Source organism: Condylura cristata, unplaced genomic scaffold (assembly GCF_000260355.1).
Source record: "Condylura cristata isolate star-nosed mole 26May11 unplaced genomic scaffold, ConCri1.0 scaffold00001, whole genome shotgun sequence".
Classification (NCBI taxonomy): Eukaryota; Metazoa; Chordata; class Mammalia; order Eulipotyphla; family Talpidae; genus Condylura; species Condylura cristata.
The window spans coordinates 3,080,664-3,095,531 of record NW_004567102.1 but is presented as its reverse complement, the minus strand read 5'-3'; the positions used below and the strand labels follow the sequence as shown (position 1 = coordinate 3,095,531).

Below are 14,868 nucleotides of genomic sequence, written 5' to 3'. Positions count from 1 at the left end.
TTACTGCCTGGACAGAGGAAAACCCAATCACTCTACTATCTCACACAGCCTTCTATTCAGTTTCTAAATAACCACTCAAACTTTCTACTATCTTGTCTTTAGATATGGATATTCACCCTAGTCCCTATTCAGGGCTAATCAGGTTTTCTACCAACTAGACTTCAAGGGAATTCACTTCAACCTTCTAACAAGTTTTTAAAGAACTTTACTGTAATTTGATTTACAAGAAATTTCCTCTTCCCTCCCTCACTTTATTTTACCCCCTAGGATGTCTCAATGAGAATGAAAGCCGTTTAGCAGATAAGGTTTAAGGGTCTTTATTTTGGTTAATCTTCACTGTGGTAAATATAGTAATATTAGTCTTAAACTTTGTGAATCTATGTACCTGTTTTAACCTCGATAGATTGACTTTATAATCTCAACTAAAGGTCAAAATGACTCCAGACTATTCTTAGAAAAAAGGTGATCATGATCTCAGCCCATTTCATATACTAATGTCAGCCCACTGCTTGCTTGAAATGTATAAAATAAACCTCTGCTGAAGGTAGAACAGGAAAACTTGCACCCAACTCCCATTCCTGTGTCTTCCTCACATCTGCTCCTCCTTTCCCCCTCTTTTCTAGGAATCTCCGCTGGCCGACGCTGCTCCCTTCTTGAGACCCTGCCTGTTCTGCCCCCCAATAATCCGTGATGGGGACAAAGAGTCTCCAACATAGCAGGTTACAAGAAGCCAACCCCTAGGCATGGCCTTGGGGCTGGTTTTGTACAGACAGCCCGAGAACCAAAGAAAAGACAGCCTACTCTTCACTTTTTACAATCCTGCCAACTTAACCAAGAGTCAGTCCCTAAGCTCCATGGAATAGACTGGACTGAAAATGAGAAAGTCCAGAGAAGAGATCTAAGTGGGAGAGCGCTCGTCACCAGAGACCAGTAGGGCAGAGTGTGCTGTCACCTGCAGGGGAGAGGCAGAGCCACCTGCCTCCTGCTGTGCGGGCTGACCTCTGACTTTAGCCTCTAAGACTAAAGAGAGACTAGTCTTCACAACAACAGAATCTCAGTGATGTGAAAACATACACACAATGCACTGAAACAAATCTGGAAGACAAGGTCCGTAACATTAATGGTATACTTTCTAAGGGTGAAGGTATAAGTGAGTCTGACTTTCTTAATTCTGTTTTTCTGTGTTCTCCATATTTTTTATTCAGAATGGGATACTTTTATGATGAAGGGGACAGAAAGAAGTTTTAATAAGTGTTTGGACAAAGACTGATTAATATACTGAAACACACTGGTGAGGTAAGAGAAAGGCCTTTCTGAAGGAACACAGCAGACCCATCACCCCGCTGGGGAGGCTTCTGAAAGTGGGCTGTACTGGCCAGCAGAAGGCTGCACCAACGTCCCTTTCTAGAGCGTTTCTCCTCAGAGGACCTCAGGTGCTACGGTGGTGATGTCGTCAATGCCCCTTCACTCTTCTTGTGCTGCTTGTCAGCTGCTGCCAGCGGCTTTCATTCACTCGTTCAACAAATACTACTATCATGTGCCAGGCTACGCTAGTCAGTATCCAACACAAACACGTAACTAGGAAAGATGACCAGGGCCTGAAGGACAGACACCAAGTGCACCAGGCGCACATTCAGAGCCTCCAGCCTGCAGGCATGCAGGGGGTACTCCTGATGACCTGGTCTTTGACTGCGAGGCCAGTAGGGCTACAGGGCAAAAGAGGAACACATATGTAAAGGTCCTGCAGAGGGAGGAGAACGGCAGTCTCTGAGGATAGGAAGAGAACACGTGAGGTCGGGATGCTCTGAGTGCAGGGAGGTTGATCCAGCTGAGATAAGGGATCACTCAGGGCCTCAAACGGCAAACTAAGCATGTGGGTGTTTATTTGAAGAATAGCAGAGGGCAAAGATGATGGACAGGGTCAGGGTTATGATAGATCCAGCTGGGGCCCTGGTAAGAAGGCCATTTGCCAGAGCCTAGAAAAGCTGGATCTGGGAGGATCCAGGCTAAGGTACTGAGGGCTGAAGCCGTTGCAGAGTTATGCTTGCGCCACGACACCTGTGCCCTCACTGAGTGATATGCCAAGGCACGAGATGACCTCTGAGGCCCCTTCCTGCTCTGAACACCTCTGGCTCCAGCCTCCCAGCACTCTCTAGTCTCAGTGATTCTGGCTCAGACATGCACACATATCTGGGAGCGGTCTTGGGCAAGAGGCCAAGTGATCCAACAGCCACATTACTGGACTGGATAGCTCCATTCAAGCTTCCCCAACTTATGACACAGCTCTTGTAAATAGCACACCGAAATGCATGAGGGGCTATGTGGTTATAGGGCATGGACCAGGTACCATGACTTATACCCTTTTTAAACAACTAAGACTGGCACAATATTTTAAAGTTCTGGAAAAGCTCTCATGTATAACTGTCATTTATTATTATTTTTTAAAGATTTATTTATGTATGCATACAAGCCAGAGGTACAGGCCAAAGGTGGGGGGGGGTGTGTGTGTGAGAATTCACCAGAGAGAGAAGTGGGGAACAGAACAGGCACATCTACTGAAATATACTGCTGAGGGGAACAGCAGGCCAGACAGGAGAGGTCTGCTGTGACATGTGGGTCAGCTCCCTGGCCGGGTATCAAGCTCATGCCACAGTGGCTAGCAACCGCTTGACAGCACTGAGACTTTAACCTCTGCACCACGATGAAGGCCCATACATAATCTCATTTAATTGACCTAGTGAGATGTGGTCAGACAGGACTAACCTCCCTGAACATTTACAGTGGATTCTCCCATTTTAATGCTACCTTCTGAGGGAAGCTCTGACTAACTCCTGACCAAACCCACAAACTGGGTGAAGGGGAAGAAGTTGGTGGCATGTAAAGGAGTGGACAGAACTAGCGAAAGGACTGACCAAAACAAACAGAACTCACAGTAGCTGAGGGATGTAAAAAAAAGGGGTCCTCAGGAATAAGAGACTTTTGAACCTCCCCAAGGGGAAAGGAGACATTAGAGAGCCCAAAACCTAATGGATGATCAATTGGTTCATCTAGAGGAAACTGTGGCTCCCAAGTTCAGATTTCACCTACAAGTGTTCATGTGCTTTATTTTGTAATCCCCCTCATGGGGAAATATACCAGGCTACTCATACTTATAATAATGAAGAATAGCTAATGACAATGCTCAGTACCAGAGGATAAATTTAAATTAGGGCACCCCAAGAAAATGGGGTATCATCCAGACATTAGATTCGTGTTTCCACTGCATATTTAATAACTTGTTAAGTGAAAAATAGCAGAATAGAAAAATGACATAGATAGCAGGAATCCCATAAAAATGACTAAAGAGCAAATAGGAGGAAGTAACCCTGTACAAATAGGGCTGTAGGTGTTTTATTGTTAGTGTCCTTTTTAAGTTCTCTGTACTGAAAGTTTTATCTTCATCTTACTTGACCCATCAAAGCATATATTTTTATACCCTTTCTTCACTTGCTTCCAGGTTTTCCTCCCACCTCATGGGCTGCTCCAATCAATATCTTTGCTGGTTCTAGTCAGCCACTGCATTCCCAATCTCTAAAGCTCTCTTTCATTTTCCATCTACATTCTATCCCTGTATGACCTTCTGTTGACTCATGGCTTTCCATGCCTTTAAGAAGCTGATGACTTATTTATTTGTCCACATGGACACCCAATGGTATCAAAAGTCTAACATTCAAAACCTAGTCCTTGGCCTTTCATCCAAGGTCATTCCCATATCAATAAATGAAAGCGCAAACCGTCTAGCTGGTCAGGCCAAAATGCTGGTGTCAGCAAATACTGTTAACTCTGCCTTTAATAAATACCTAGAACCTAATTACTTTTCATCACCTCCACTGCTCCAAGCCAGTATCATATCTTGCTGGGATTATTCCAAGAGTCTTTGCTGCTCTGGCTCTACCCCACTGCTTTCCACACAGCAGTCAAAGATCCTCAAGTGAAATTTTGTTTCTCCTCCTCAAATCTCTCCAGAGTTCCCGGTCTGTAGGCCTTTTGGAAGCAGTATCCCAGCCTACTGTGCCCCTGACCCCACCCCCAGGTATCTCTCTACAAGGCTGACAGACACACTTCCTGGGGGCTGTGTTCCAATGTGGCAGTTTACTGGACCAGACAGTCTACCCTATGGTATTTCCATTTTCTTCCTACTTAATTTTCTTGTAGCTCCTACCACTGCATGGAATAATGTGCATGCGTATATCTGCATGTCTGCGTGCACATACACACTTAAACAGATATAGATACTTAACTAGATATGTACATATTTTTTTTCATTTCTTTATTTACTGCTTACCTTTCCCAGAAAGACTACAAATCTACGAGGCACAGATTTAATCTTTTAAAGGATCATGCTGGCACATAAATAAAGGCTCAACAAGTACTTGTTGAGTAAATATACTAGATCTTATAATAGGAAAAAAAAAGTTGCCACGCATGGTCCCACTTGAAACAACCCTGTAGAAATCATTGTCCTTGGGCCTCAGTTTTCCAGAGTGCCTAATTGTGGCCTGAACCAGCACTTTTGCAATCTGCCAGGTGACCTTGAGGAAGGTGGTTCATTTGTCTGGGTTTCACTTTCCCCATGAGGAGTTTTAGGGTATGTCTATCCCCCTTTTGATTTTAAAATCCTTTCCCTGGGCAGGCCCCAAGTGCAGTGCTCAATGGAAAAGGCCTGGGTCCCTCACAGGCCTCAGCGTAGATAGGGTGGAGAGGTGGATAGGGTGGAGAGGTGGTAGAGTAGATAGGGTGGAGAGGTGGTAGGTTCATTTTAAATGTCCACGCTCTGGTTTAGGCAGGAAGGTAAGACCAGTATCTACAGTCACCACATGGAAAGCAGCACACACCTGGGGAAAGGGAGGAAGGTGGCTGAGGAGGACGACATGCCCTTGGGAAGGTTCAAGATCAAGGAGTGCTGGGTCATCCAGAAATGATCTTAAAAGTAAAATAAACCCTTTAAACACTTAAGATTTCACAGAAAATTAAATCAAGGAGTGGGCAGATTCCTTTTTTAAATTCAGACTGAGGGGTACGGTGTTTTAGGTAGGGGAAATGCAGGATCTGCGTAGATTCAGGAGAAGGAGGTGGAGGGAAACACTGGCAGGCCAGGAGGAGGAACGACTGGGGAAGCAGATGATAGCCAAAGGCGTGCTGCAGACTCTCTACAGTCATTCTTATGTGGAGAGAAAGAATCAAGCAGTACATATTGTTTCCATGGGCCATGCAGTATTGTAAGTGCTTTCTGTTGAGTAAGCACTTAGGCTTCATACATGGGACTAATAAGCAGTTACTATAGTTTCTCCCTCTCTCCATCCCTAAAAAAAGAAAAGAGGAAGAGGGAAGAGGAGGAGGAGAAATTATTATTATTCCCCTTTACAGAAGAGAAAACCAGAGCAAGAATGACATAACTTCATGACTACTAAGCCAGGAGCCACAGCCTACCTTCTGGGCAGCAGTGCTCAATCACTCTTCTGGATAGCTTCTAGCTCCTGTTTCTAAACTCTTCTCTGCTAAACATTCATATCCTGGTGAGCAGACTCCCCTCTAACTAATCTTGGTCCTATCCTGCCTATCTTGGGTCACCAGCTCTTGGCCTGCACCTTCTTCCTTTCCAAAGCTATGCATCCAGGTGAAACCTCTCCGTGAAGGCAGCACTTGTCACTTTGGTTCTCGACCCACACCGGCTTAGAGAGCAGCTCCCAGTGAGCACTCTCTGACCCTGGAAGCTGTAGTGTTGAAAAGGCAGTACTCTAAATCTGAGAAGCACATGGTTGGTTTCCTTTTTCTCCTAAGCTGATGAGGGGCCAAAGGGTCATGAGACACTTTCTTCTGGGCACTGTATGTTCATTAACCTTTGGATAAGGCAATATGACAAATGATAGTGCTGCTGCCCAGTCCTGCTGAAGTCCTGTCCTGCTGGCATGCCTCCGCTCTACCTGGCAGGGAGAGGGTGGGCTACAGGACTGGCTATCCCAGCTCTGTCTTTATTTTTCTTCGTATCTCTGGGCAACCTTCTTTTTTTAATGTGGCACCTTTTTATTCCATCAGTGTTTATTTAAAAGTGTGCTTTTGAAACAGCTTACAAAGCAAAATCTTCTACTTCTCTGTGGCTTATTTTTCCCAGATGTATGATGTGACTAAAACCCCTATGCCTTTCCTGATTGAGGCAGCAAGGCTCAGTTAAGACACTAATTGTGAAAATATTTGCACTCAGATGCCAAAATGTTAATGCTGATTGTTTCATGGGACTATTTCAAAATTACTTTTAGCTGAATTTTCTTTTTTTTTAATAGCTATCTGACTTTTTTATAATGAACATGTTCCATGTTTGGTAAGAAAAAAAAATTCAAAAGCATGATGCAAAAGTAAGACACAATTATTTTAGACAGCACCAAAATGAAGCAGGAAGAGCTGAAGGAGTTGATTTCAAGATGCAATGTTCTAGCACATCCCTGTTGTGGAAATTCTCTGCTGACCCTTGAGGGTAGCAGGTGGTACAGACCTGGTGCGAGGGCGGGGTAACTGTGACCCAAGGCTGGGAGGGATTATTTAGCAAGTGGTCCGACGATACATCTCCCACACACCCACTTAAGACAACACAGAACCAATGCATACTTGCCCGACACGGAACCAGGAAGGAGACACATGAAGGAAGAGTGTGGTGGTGCAGATATGAATTGTTTTTACATGTTTGTAGTTGTGTAACTGTTATTAAAATAGGCATCATTGTCTTCTGTAATAAAACTGAGCAGGAATCTCCTTCAAGAACTTGGCTTGCTTTCTCTCTAACAAAAGCCCTGATTTCACCTGAGTGAAACCAGCTCAGGCACTAAGAATGAGTATGGAGACTAGACGAAGGAAAGCTTCCCTGGTGCTGAATCTCCATGACTGCCGTACTTGCTGTCTGTTCTCCCTTTCAAGTGCAGACCTATCTGGCTGCTCTCTAAGGCTCCAGATAAGGGTCTAGTTAATAAATATTTGAAAACCACAAAGTTCCCAAAAGAGGAAAAGGAGAACCACTGGTGAGGGAGTGAAAGGGCAAACACAATAAAGATACTCAAATCTCAGGGATTATAGCAAAGACTCTTTAAACATCAAAGAAACCTAGAATCTGAACACCGGCCCAGGTCCTAACCTTCCAAATCTCCTATTTTTCTGACAGTAGCTTCTGGATTTTATGCTTGCATGACAATCGGAGGAGCTCTCAGTGAGAAAACTGAGCAAAAAAACTGCAATCTCACTCCTCAGGAATCAGAGCCAGGAGGAGGGGTGTGAGGACAGGATGGGGAAAATGCCAGGACTGGAGTGACTTAGTGATGACACTTGAGGAATCATTCAGAGAATGAGAGGCCTCACACGTTGGGTCATGTCAGGTTCCCCGTATGGATTTCAGCCCCATCTCACAGAAGGCAGAAGGCTTCTTCCAAAGAATCAAGTAAATCACTGCCACTGTTTCCCAAGTGTTACAACCAGTGATGATGGGTGGGGGGAGTCTGCCCATAAACAATGATTCTCTGGTCTCCCCAGGCTCCCTCCCTGCCCCCTGCCCTGTCTACCTTGTGGTCAGAGATCTGGTTTTTTCTTTAAGACCAGGGCCTGAGAGGGCCATGTACCAAGGTGAGAATTCTCGAAAACTCTCCTCAGGACCCACACAGCACAGCCTACTCTTTGGGAGGATACTTTGGCTCTGGCCTTGGATCTGGCTCCCAACCTGGAGGTTTGTGAAGATCAACAGTGCAGGGAGAGGCAGCCAGGACTCGGGAAGATGGACTCTCCAGGACTCTCAGTTTTTATAGCTATCTGTCAAGGACTTGGCAAACATATCCAAATAGGGCCAGAGCCACTGTTTTCCCCAAAACAAATGCTGTAGGAAGGACCATAATCACAAGGAACAGATACTACTCACCAAGTTCTCAGGTGCCTTTAGGGAGAGCAGCCAACTGGGAAGGTGACAGGCTGGTGGGTCTGTAGACCAGAAGGCCAGGGGAGCAGTCCCAGAATACTCCAGAGTCACCACCACAGCCTTCCTTTCTGGCTGTCTCTTCGAGAACCTCCACCCAAATCCTGGGGCGCCCAGAGCACGCAGGCAGTGTCTCCCCACCCACAACCTGCTTGGCAAGGCTCGGTACACCTTTCCCCCATTAATACTTCCTGTCTCCCTCCCTCCCCCCCCAGGAACCCAGGCAGGCGGAGGCAATACCTTCCTTCATCTACCTGGACTGCCCTTGTATCCACAGGCCAATCTGGCGACTTCGGGGACTGACCCTCCTGTGGGCCAGGGCAGGTAGTGAGGCTGTACTTCCCTACCTGGGCAGGCGGGGCTGGAACAGCGCCAGCAGCTCACCTTTGTAACATACACACGAAACATTTATTCCAAAGGTGGCAGAGGCTCGTCTAACAGCCCTTCCTCCAAGACAGCCTGCAATGGCAGGAGAGGCACCTCAGACTCGGTAAGGCTGGGCTTCTACTTAGTTCACCTCGAGCTTAGAGCCACCATCATGGTGAACAGTCCCCTTGGGGGAAGCGGAGAGGCAGAAGGGCAAAGGCAGGGCTTTGGTCCCATCAGACTTGGGTTTGAAACCCAGCTCTGCCACTCACTAGCTGAGTAGCCTTGGGCAAACTGCCTCACCTCTCTGAGTGTCTATTTCCTTATAAGTACAGTCACTCAGCCCAGGGAGATGACCTACCCTGCCTGAGATCATGGGAAGAGATGGCTGTAGAGTCTGGGCCCAAATTCATTTGCTGGTTTAAGAGGTTTTTCAACAGAAGCTACAACTGACACCAAGAGAAAGTCTTCCCAAATGTCAGCCAAAAGGTCCTTCCAAAGTCCTTTGCCTTAAAAGAGAGGTCACCTTCACAGACATCGGTTTAACCAGATGATTCAAGTTAGCACCGCATTAACTGGGTCCAACTGACACGATCAGCCTTCTAATGTGAACCAACAGGAAGCACTGACCACCCAAGCGGGTTCCCCAAAAATGTTAACCTGAATCTAATCCCATGAAACAATACAGGAAGTATGAAATGTGGACAATCTATGACACAAAGTCAAGCAAATGTAACAAACTGTTAGAAATACGTAAGTTCATTGTCTATTTTTTCAACTTTTCTATAGTTTTGACCTTTTCATTAAATAAAATCAGTAAAAAAGATGTTCTGCCTTCAGTTCACCCCATGGCTCTGAGTTCAAAGGCTCAGTTGGAACATGTTCAATTTTCTCCCTAGTGTTCAGAAAATAAAAATCTAAGCTTCTCTACTTGTTGGTCAAGACTTAACATATTGGGACCTCACAGAAATTTCTAAGCTCATCTTCCATAAAACTCTGTAACTGAACCATCTCCGGCCACCAAGCTGCTGATCAAGATGAGTGCCAGAGGAGCCACTGGCTGGAAAGTCCTCTGTTCGGCCAGCAACATGACACACCCTCCACGTGTCAGGCCCTGAGCAAGGTCCCAGAAACACTGGGGCTGAAGGATGAGACACAGCAACTGGACTGTGAAGTTTACCTCCCAGGGAACCCCACACACTGGGCTTTTCTCACGCCTACATTGTGACATTGCTTGACTGTCATTTCTAAGCAAAAGCTCCTTCCCTATATATTTTGGGGGAAATTTATGCTTCACACAGTCCTAAAGCCTGAAAAAAGTATTAGCCTCTATTAATCAACCTAGACATGTGAGTGGTCAGAAGGAAAACACTGGCTTCAAGTCCATAACAAGAGCAAGAAACTACTAGAATTGCTGAAGGTTAAACCTGACAACTCCAGGACAGGCACTTAGGAAAGAAGTAGTTACAATCTAAGCTAGTTTTGCTTATTACTCTCTCCAAGTTATAGTAAGAAAGTGCTCATGGGCTTATCTTGCTACAAATGATGAGTCATTCTTGCAAATATTTGGTAATATATTTATACACATAGTATGTACAAATCTTACATATGGTATCTGAAAAATAAGCTTGGAAACAAAACCACCACTTAAATTGGAAATTTTGACCCATGATTCTGTTTAGTGCTGTTAACTTTGTTAAAAGAGCTATTAGATTATTCAAAGATTACTCAATAATGTTCAATGGCATTTTCCAGCATTTGACTATTTGAGAAATACAAAGAGATGAAAATATGGTAGAATTCGGAAACACAAAAATCAGAAACTGATCTGAAGTCTGAATTAGTAAAAGCAGTGTTACTTAGTAAATATAATGATTAAATAAAAATTGGGGTAAAGAATTATTATTAAGAAGGAAAATGGGACCCTCCCTGATGGTGCAACAGGTTAAAGCACAGCACTAGACGCTATCCTCAGCCACTGCACAAGTTCGATCACTGACCAGGGAGCTGACCCACGTGGCACAGCAGACATCTGTCCTGCCTGCTGCTCCCCTCAGCAGTGTATTTCAGTCAATCAGCCTGTTGTGGTCCCCATTTTGTCAATTGTGAATTCTCTCACCTCCTACACCTCTGGATTGTACCCCAGTTCTTATATACATAAATAAAATAAAACTTTAAAAAATAAAAAGCCTGAATAAAGACCCATTCAAGCACTCAGTCACTGATTCAGTAATGAATTTTGAATGAATCAGTATGCTCACAGAAGAGCTGATAGAGAAAAGGAGGCATTTGTTTGGGTTCTGACTATGATGCTTTGGATGTTGCCAACAAAATTGGGATCATATTAAAGTGAGTCTAGCTGGCTGATGCTAAATATAATTTTTCACCACGGTGGGGGGGGGGGGAAGAACAAAGGACAAGTCACCAACTGGGACAAAATATGGAAACCACACATGTGACAAAGAACTTGTATCCAAAGTATATAAAGAACTCCTAAAACTCAGCAATAAGAAAACAAACAGCCCAATTAAAGAAATGGGTAAAAGAGCTGAACAGATTCTTCACCTTAAGAGGATATAAAGATGACAAACAGGCACATGAAAAAGATGATCAACATCCTCAGTCATTAGGAAAAAAGCAAATTAAAACCACAATGAGATACCATTACATACCTATGAGAATGGCTACAACAAAACAAACAGCACCAAGTGCTGGCAGGGTTATGGAGAAACTGGAACTCCCGTGCATTGTTGACAGGATGCAAAACGAAACAGCCACTTTGGAAAATAGTTTGGTAGTTCAAACACAGTCTTACCATATCCAGCAATCCCAATCCTATGTATTTACCTAAGTGAAAGGAAAACCTATGCTCAAACCAGCATGTAAATGTTTATTTAGAAATGCCAAAAACTGAGACTAACCAGAAGAACGAACAAACATATCCTTAGCATGGAATTCTACTAAACAATAAAAAGGGACAAAATATTGCCACACACAGCAAATACATTTCAACACATTATGCTAAGTGAAAGACTCAAAGGACTATAATCTTTAGGATTCCACTTACATAATGTTCCGAAGAAGGCAAAGTTATAGGAATCTCTGAACAGAGATTGACGACTCGGGGAGATTTGACTATAAAGTAGCAACACAAGGGAACGTATGTTTAAATGGCAATAACACAATTCTTTATTTGGATTATGGTGATGGTTAATGACTGAATTTACCAAAACACAGAGAACTATATGCCAAACAGGATATATTTAAGTAGCTGGTAATTTAAAAACAAACTTTAAACACTTCACTTTAAAATAATCACTTTTAAATATTAAATATTTGTAGTAGTCTTCTCCCTAAACCATAATATGGCTTTTGTTTTGCATCCGTTTTGTTAGTGTTTGCTTCCTTTAACAATTTCTATTCCTAATTCTATTTCTAGTCTATGCTCGTGTCCTTTTTTCTTTTTAAAAAAGATTTATTAACTTATGCGTACAGAACTAGGGTACAAGCCAGAAAGTGCAGGGGCGGTGAGAGGATAACCAGAGACAAAGTGGGGAGCAGAACAGGCAGATGGATTAAGTCCACTGCTGAGGGGAGCAGCAGGCGACACAGCAGAGGTCTGCTGTGCCATGTGGGTCACCTTTGGGTTGGGACTGAACTCACACTGAAGAAGCTGCAGCTAGCTTGCAATGCTGAGTCCTAACCCATTTTGCCACCAGGGAGGCCCCTTGTGTCATTTATTCTTTTATAGAAACTCTGAAATTTTTACCAAAAGTTATAATCAGAAAAATAACACAGTTTATTATGGTCTTTCATTCTTACTTTAAAATTCATAAATACTATGCTATTATTTATTCTGTATTAAGATACAGAATAATTGATAATTTTGGGAATTTCTGGGTAATTCTATTCCTTATTCCTGAAACCTGAAAGTTAGTAACTGTTGGGATTTGCAAGCACCAGTCTTGGCACTCCCCAGGAAGTCTACACTGTGACCCATGGCAATCTTCTACTATATCCAGTCAGAGCCTCATTCAATTAAAAAATCATTTACGGGACTGATTTGGCTATTGACTACATGCAATAGCACTGATCTAGATTTTACAGGGGAAATGCCAAAGGAGTAAGACAGAGCACTGCCCTTGAGAGCGAGAGCACAACAGCTGTGTGACAGAGGACGCTCAGGTAGGTAGAGGAAAAAAATCAACTGAGGAGAAGCAGGGATGATTTTGGAGCAGATGTTATGACCCTTCTTTCAGAAGGGTGGGAAAGGCACTGCCAGGGAAGACCAAGGGGAGCCGGGCAAGGTGACTGAGAATGCAGAGTCTATCTGGGAACGGCGAGCTGTCTGCTTTGGAAGGGCACCCAGTTCTCTGAAGGACAGATTAAGGGGGCCAAGACATGGCTTGTCTTGTCTTGTCTTCCTAGTTACTGAGAGTAGACTTAATTCTGAGGCAAAGAGAAGCGATTTTGATGATCATAAAGGCACACAGAAGCAGAGACCCAGGAGAGGCTTCTGAAATAACGATGAACTGTGAGTATCTAAGACTGCATCCTATCACAGCTCAGCACTGTTCACTCTCAACTTTCCAGCATATCACATGTTCTCTGCTTCTGGCTCTTGGCACAGATAATTCCTTCTACCTGGGTCACCCCATTTCCTTAACCTAACAATTCCTCTCATCCTTCAAACCTCAGTTTACACGTATCATTTCTTCAGATAAACCTCTTGTAACATGCTTCTAAATAAAGTCCCTGTATTTCCCCAGGCATGGCCCTTTCCACACCTTCTTGCTGTTGAATTTTATGTATTTATTCTAGGGATGCACTATTTATTTGCTTGTCTGCTTGTTTTTAATAACAGGGTGTAACACACCCAGGCTAGCGTGCAGTCTGCTCATCTTACACAGTCCCATGCAGCTTTACATTTATACACTACCACAAAATTCTCACCCAGCTTAAGAGAGCAAACATTGCCAGGGCCTCAGGACACTTCTCATGCCCGTTCTATTCCATATCCCCAGCAAAAGGCGACGGCTATTCCTACCTCTGTCACCTCTTTTTTTTACCTACTGTGCATTCAGTGTCTTCTTCCTAGAGCTCGAGAGCTCAAGAACTCCTGCTGCTCTCCGGACCCAAAAAGTGCTCAAGATGAACAGGCATTTTTAAACATCTGCTTACTGAGATTAGACCAAGTTGGTGATGGAAAGAAGAGTGTCTGGGGATTCTGAACCTCTGCTTTGTGTCTACGTGTCTGTGTCCCTACTGGCCTGAAATGCCTCCTTACACATCCAGCTCATTCCTGTTCCCCACTCTTTGCTTTTGAAAAACACTGGTTCCAGCTTCAGCCCCTTTCAGGAAGCTCTCCCATTCTTACCCCTGGGGTATCGGTCACCCCACTCATGCTGAATGTTCTTTCTGGGAAGATATGTATTCACTTGAAGAGCCTGCTCCCCAAACAATCTGAATCTCTCGAAGGAGAGATCCTGTTTCACTCTTCATTAAATGAACACCAACCTCTCTTACCTCCTTATTGTGCAGAGTATCCTGAACTGCAAAAATCTCTTCTGGTCTGTCCTTACAGGGCTATGAAGGTCACACCTGGAAAGAGCTGTGAAGATAAACCACAGTTCACTTGATAAACATGAGACTTTTTTTTTTCCATTCATACAGAACTGGGGTACAAGCCAGAGGTGCAGGGGTGCAGGGGCAGGGGTGAGAGGATTCACCAATTCACCAGAGACAGAGTGGGGAGCAGAACGGGCCGACCGATGAAGTCCACTGCTGAGGGGAGCAGCGGGTGGGTCTGGAGAGGTCTGCAGTGCCATGTGGGTCACCTCTGGGGTTGGGGATCGAACTTGCACTGAGGCGGCTGCCGCCAGCTTGCAGTGCTGCATACTAACCCACTGTGCCACCAGGGAGGGCCCCTAAAAACATAAGATATTTTAACATCTAGTTACCTGAATGTTTGCTGGAAAAATCACTATATACATCATAAGTACAACAAAAGTTTTTAAAAAGGAATGCATTGGATCTGTAAGTGTCGATTTGGAAAGTTTCCTGGGATACACTTAAATGAAAAGAGCAAGGTGTTTGTTTGTCACTGGTCAGATCTGGGAAAACTGAATATTAAAATTAATAATAACAATAACTTTTTATTGTGCAATTACAATAGTGAGGCTGTATATAAAACAAATCATAAACATCAACTCATTTAATCTGTAAGTCTTTATTTGGAAAGTTTCCTGGGATACACTTAAATGAAAAGAGCAAGGTGTTTGTCACTGGTCAGATCTGGGAAAACTGAATATTAAAATTAATAATAACAATAACTTAAAAAACTAAAAATAGGGCCCTCCCTGGTGACGCAGTGGACTGAAGCACAGCACTGAGAATCTAAAGCCGCTTCCGCATGAGTTCAATTCCTGCCTGACCCGCCCGCTGCTCCCCTCAGCAGTGTACTTCGTCGATCTGCCTGTTCTGTTCCCCACTCTGTCTCTGGTGAGGCCTCTCAC

At 44.0% G+C, this 14,868-nt stretch overlaps 1 protein-coding gene across 2 annotated transcripts in view; it reads right to left on the bottom strand.

Moving 5' to 3' along the window:
- PPARD (peroxisome proliferator-activated receptor delta) overlaps nucleotides 1–14,868 on the bottom strand; it is a 79,245-nt gene that overhangs the window by 21,837 nt on the left and 42,540 nt on the right. Inside the window, exon 3 of one of the 2 annotated variants that reach the window (XM_012723533.1) lies at nucleotides 13,880–13,964. The exons of the other annotated variant lie outside the window; for it this stretch is intronic. The gene's annotated coding sequence lies outside the window, so the exon portion shown is untranslated. The remainder of the gene's footprint in view (nucleotides 1–13,879; nucleotides 13,965–14,868) is intronic. 2 annotated transcript variants of the gene reach the window in all.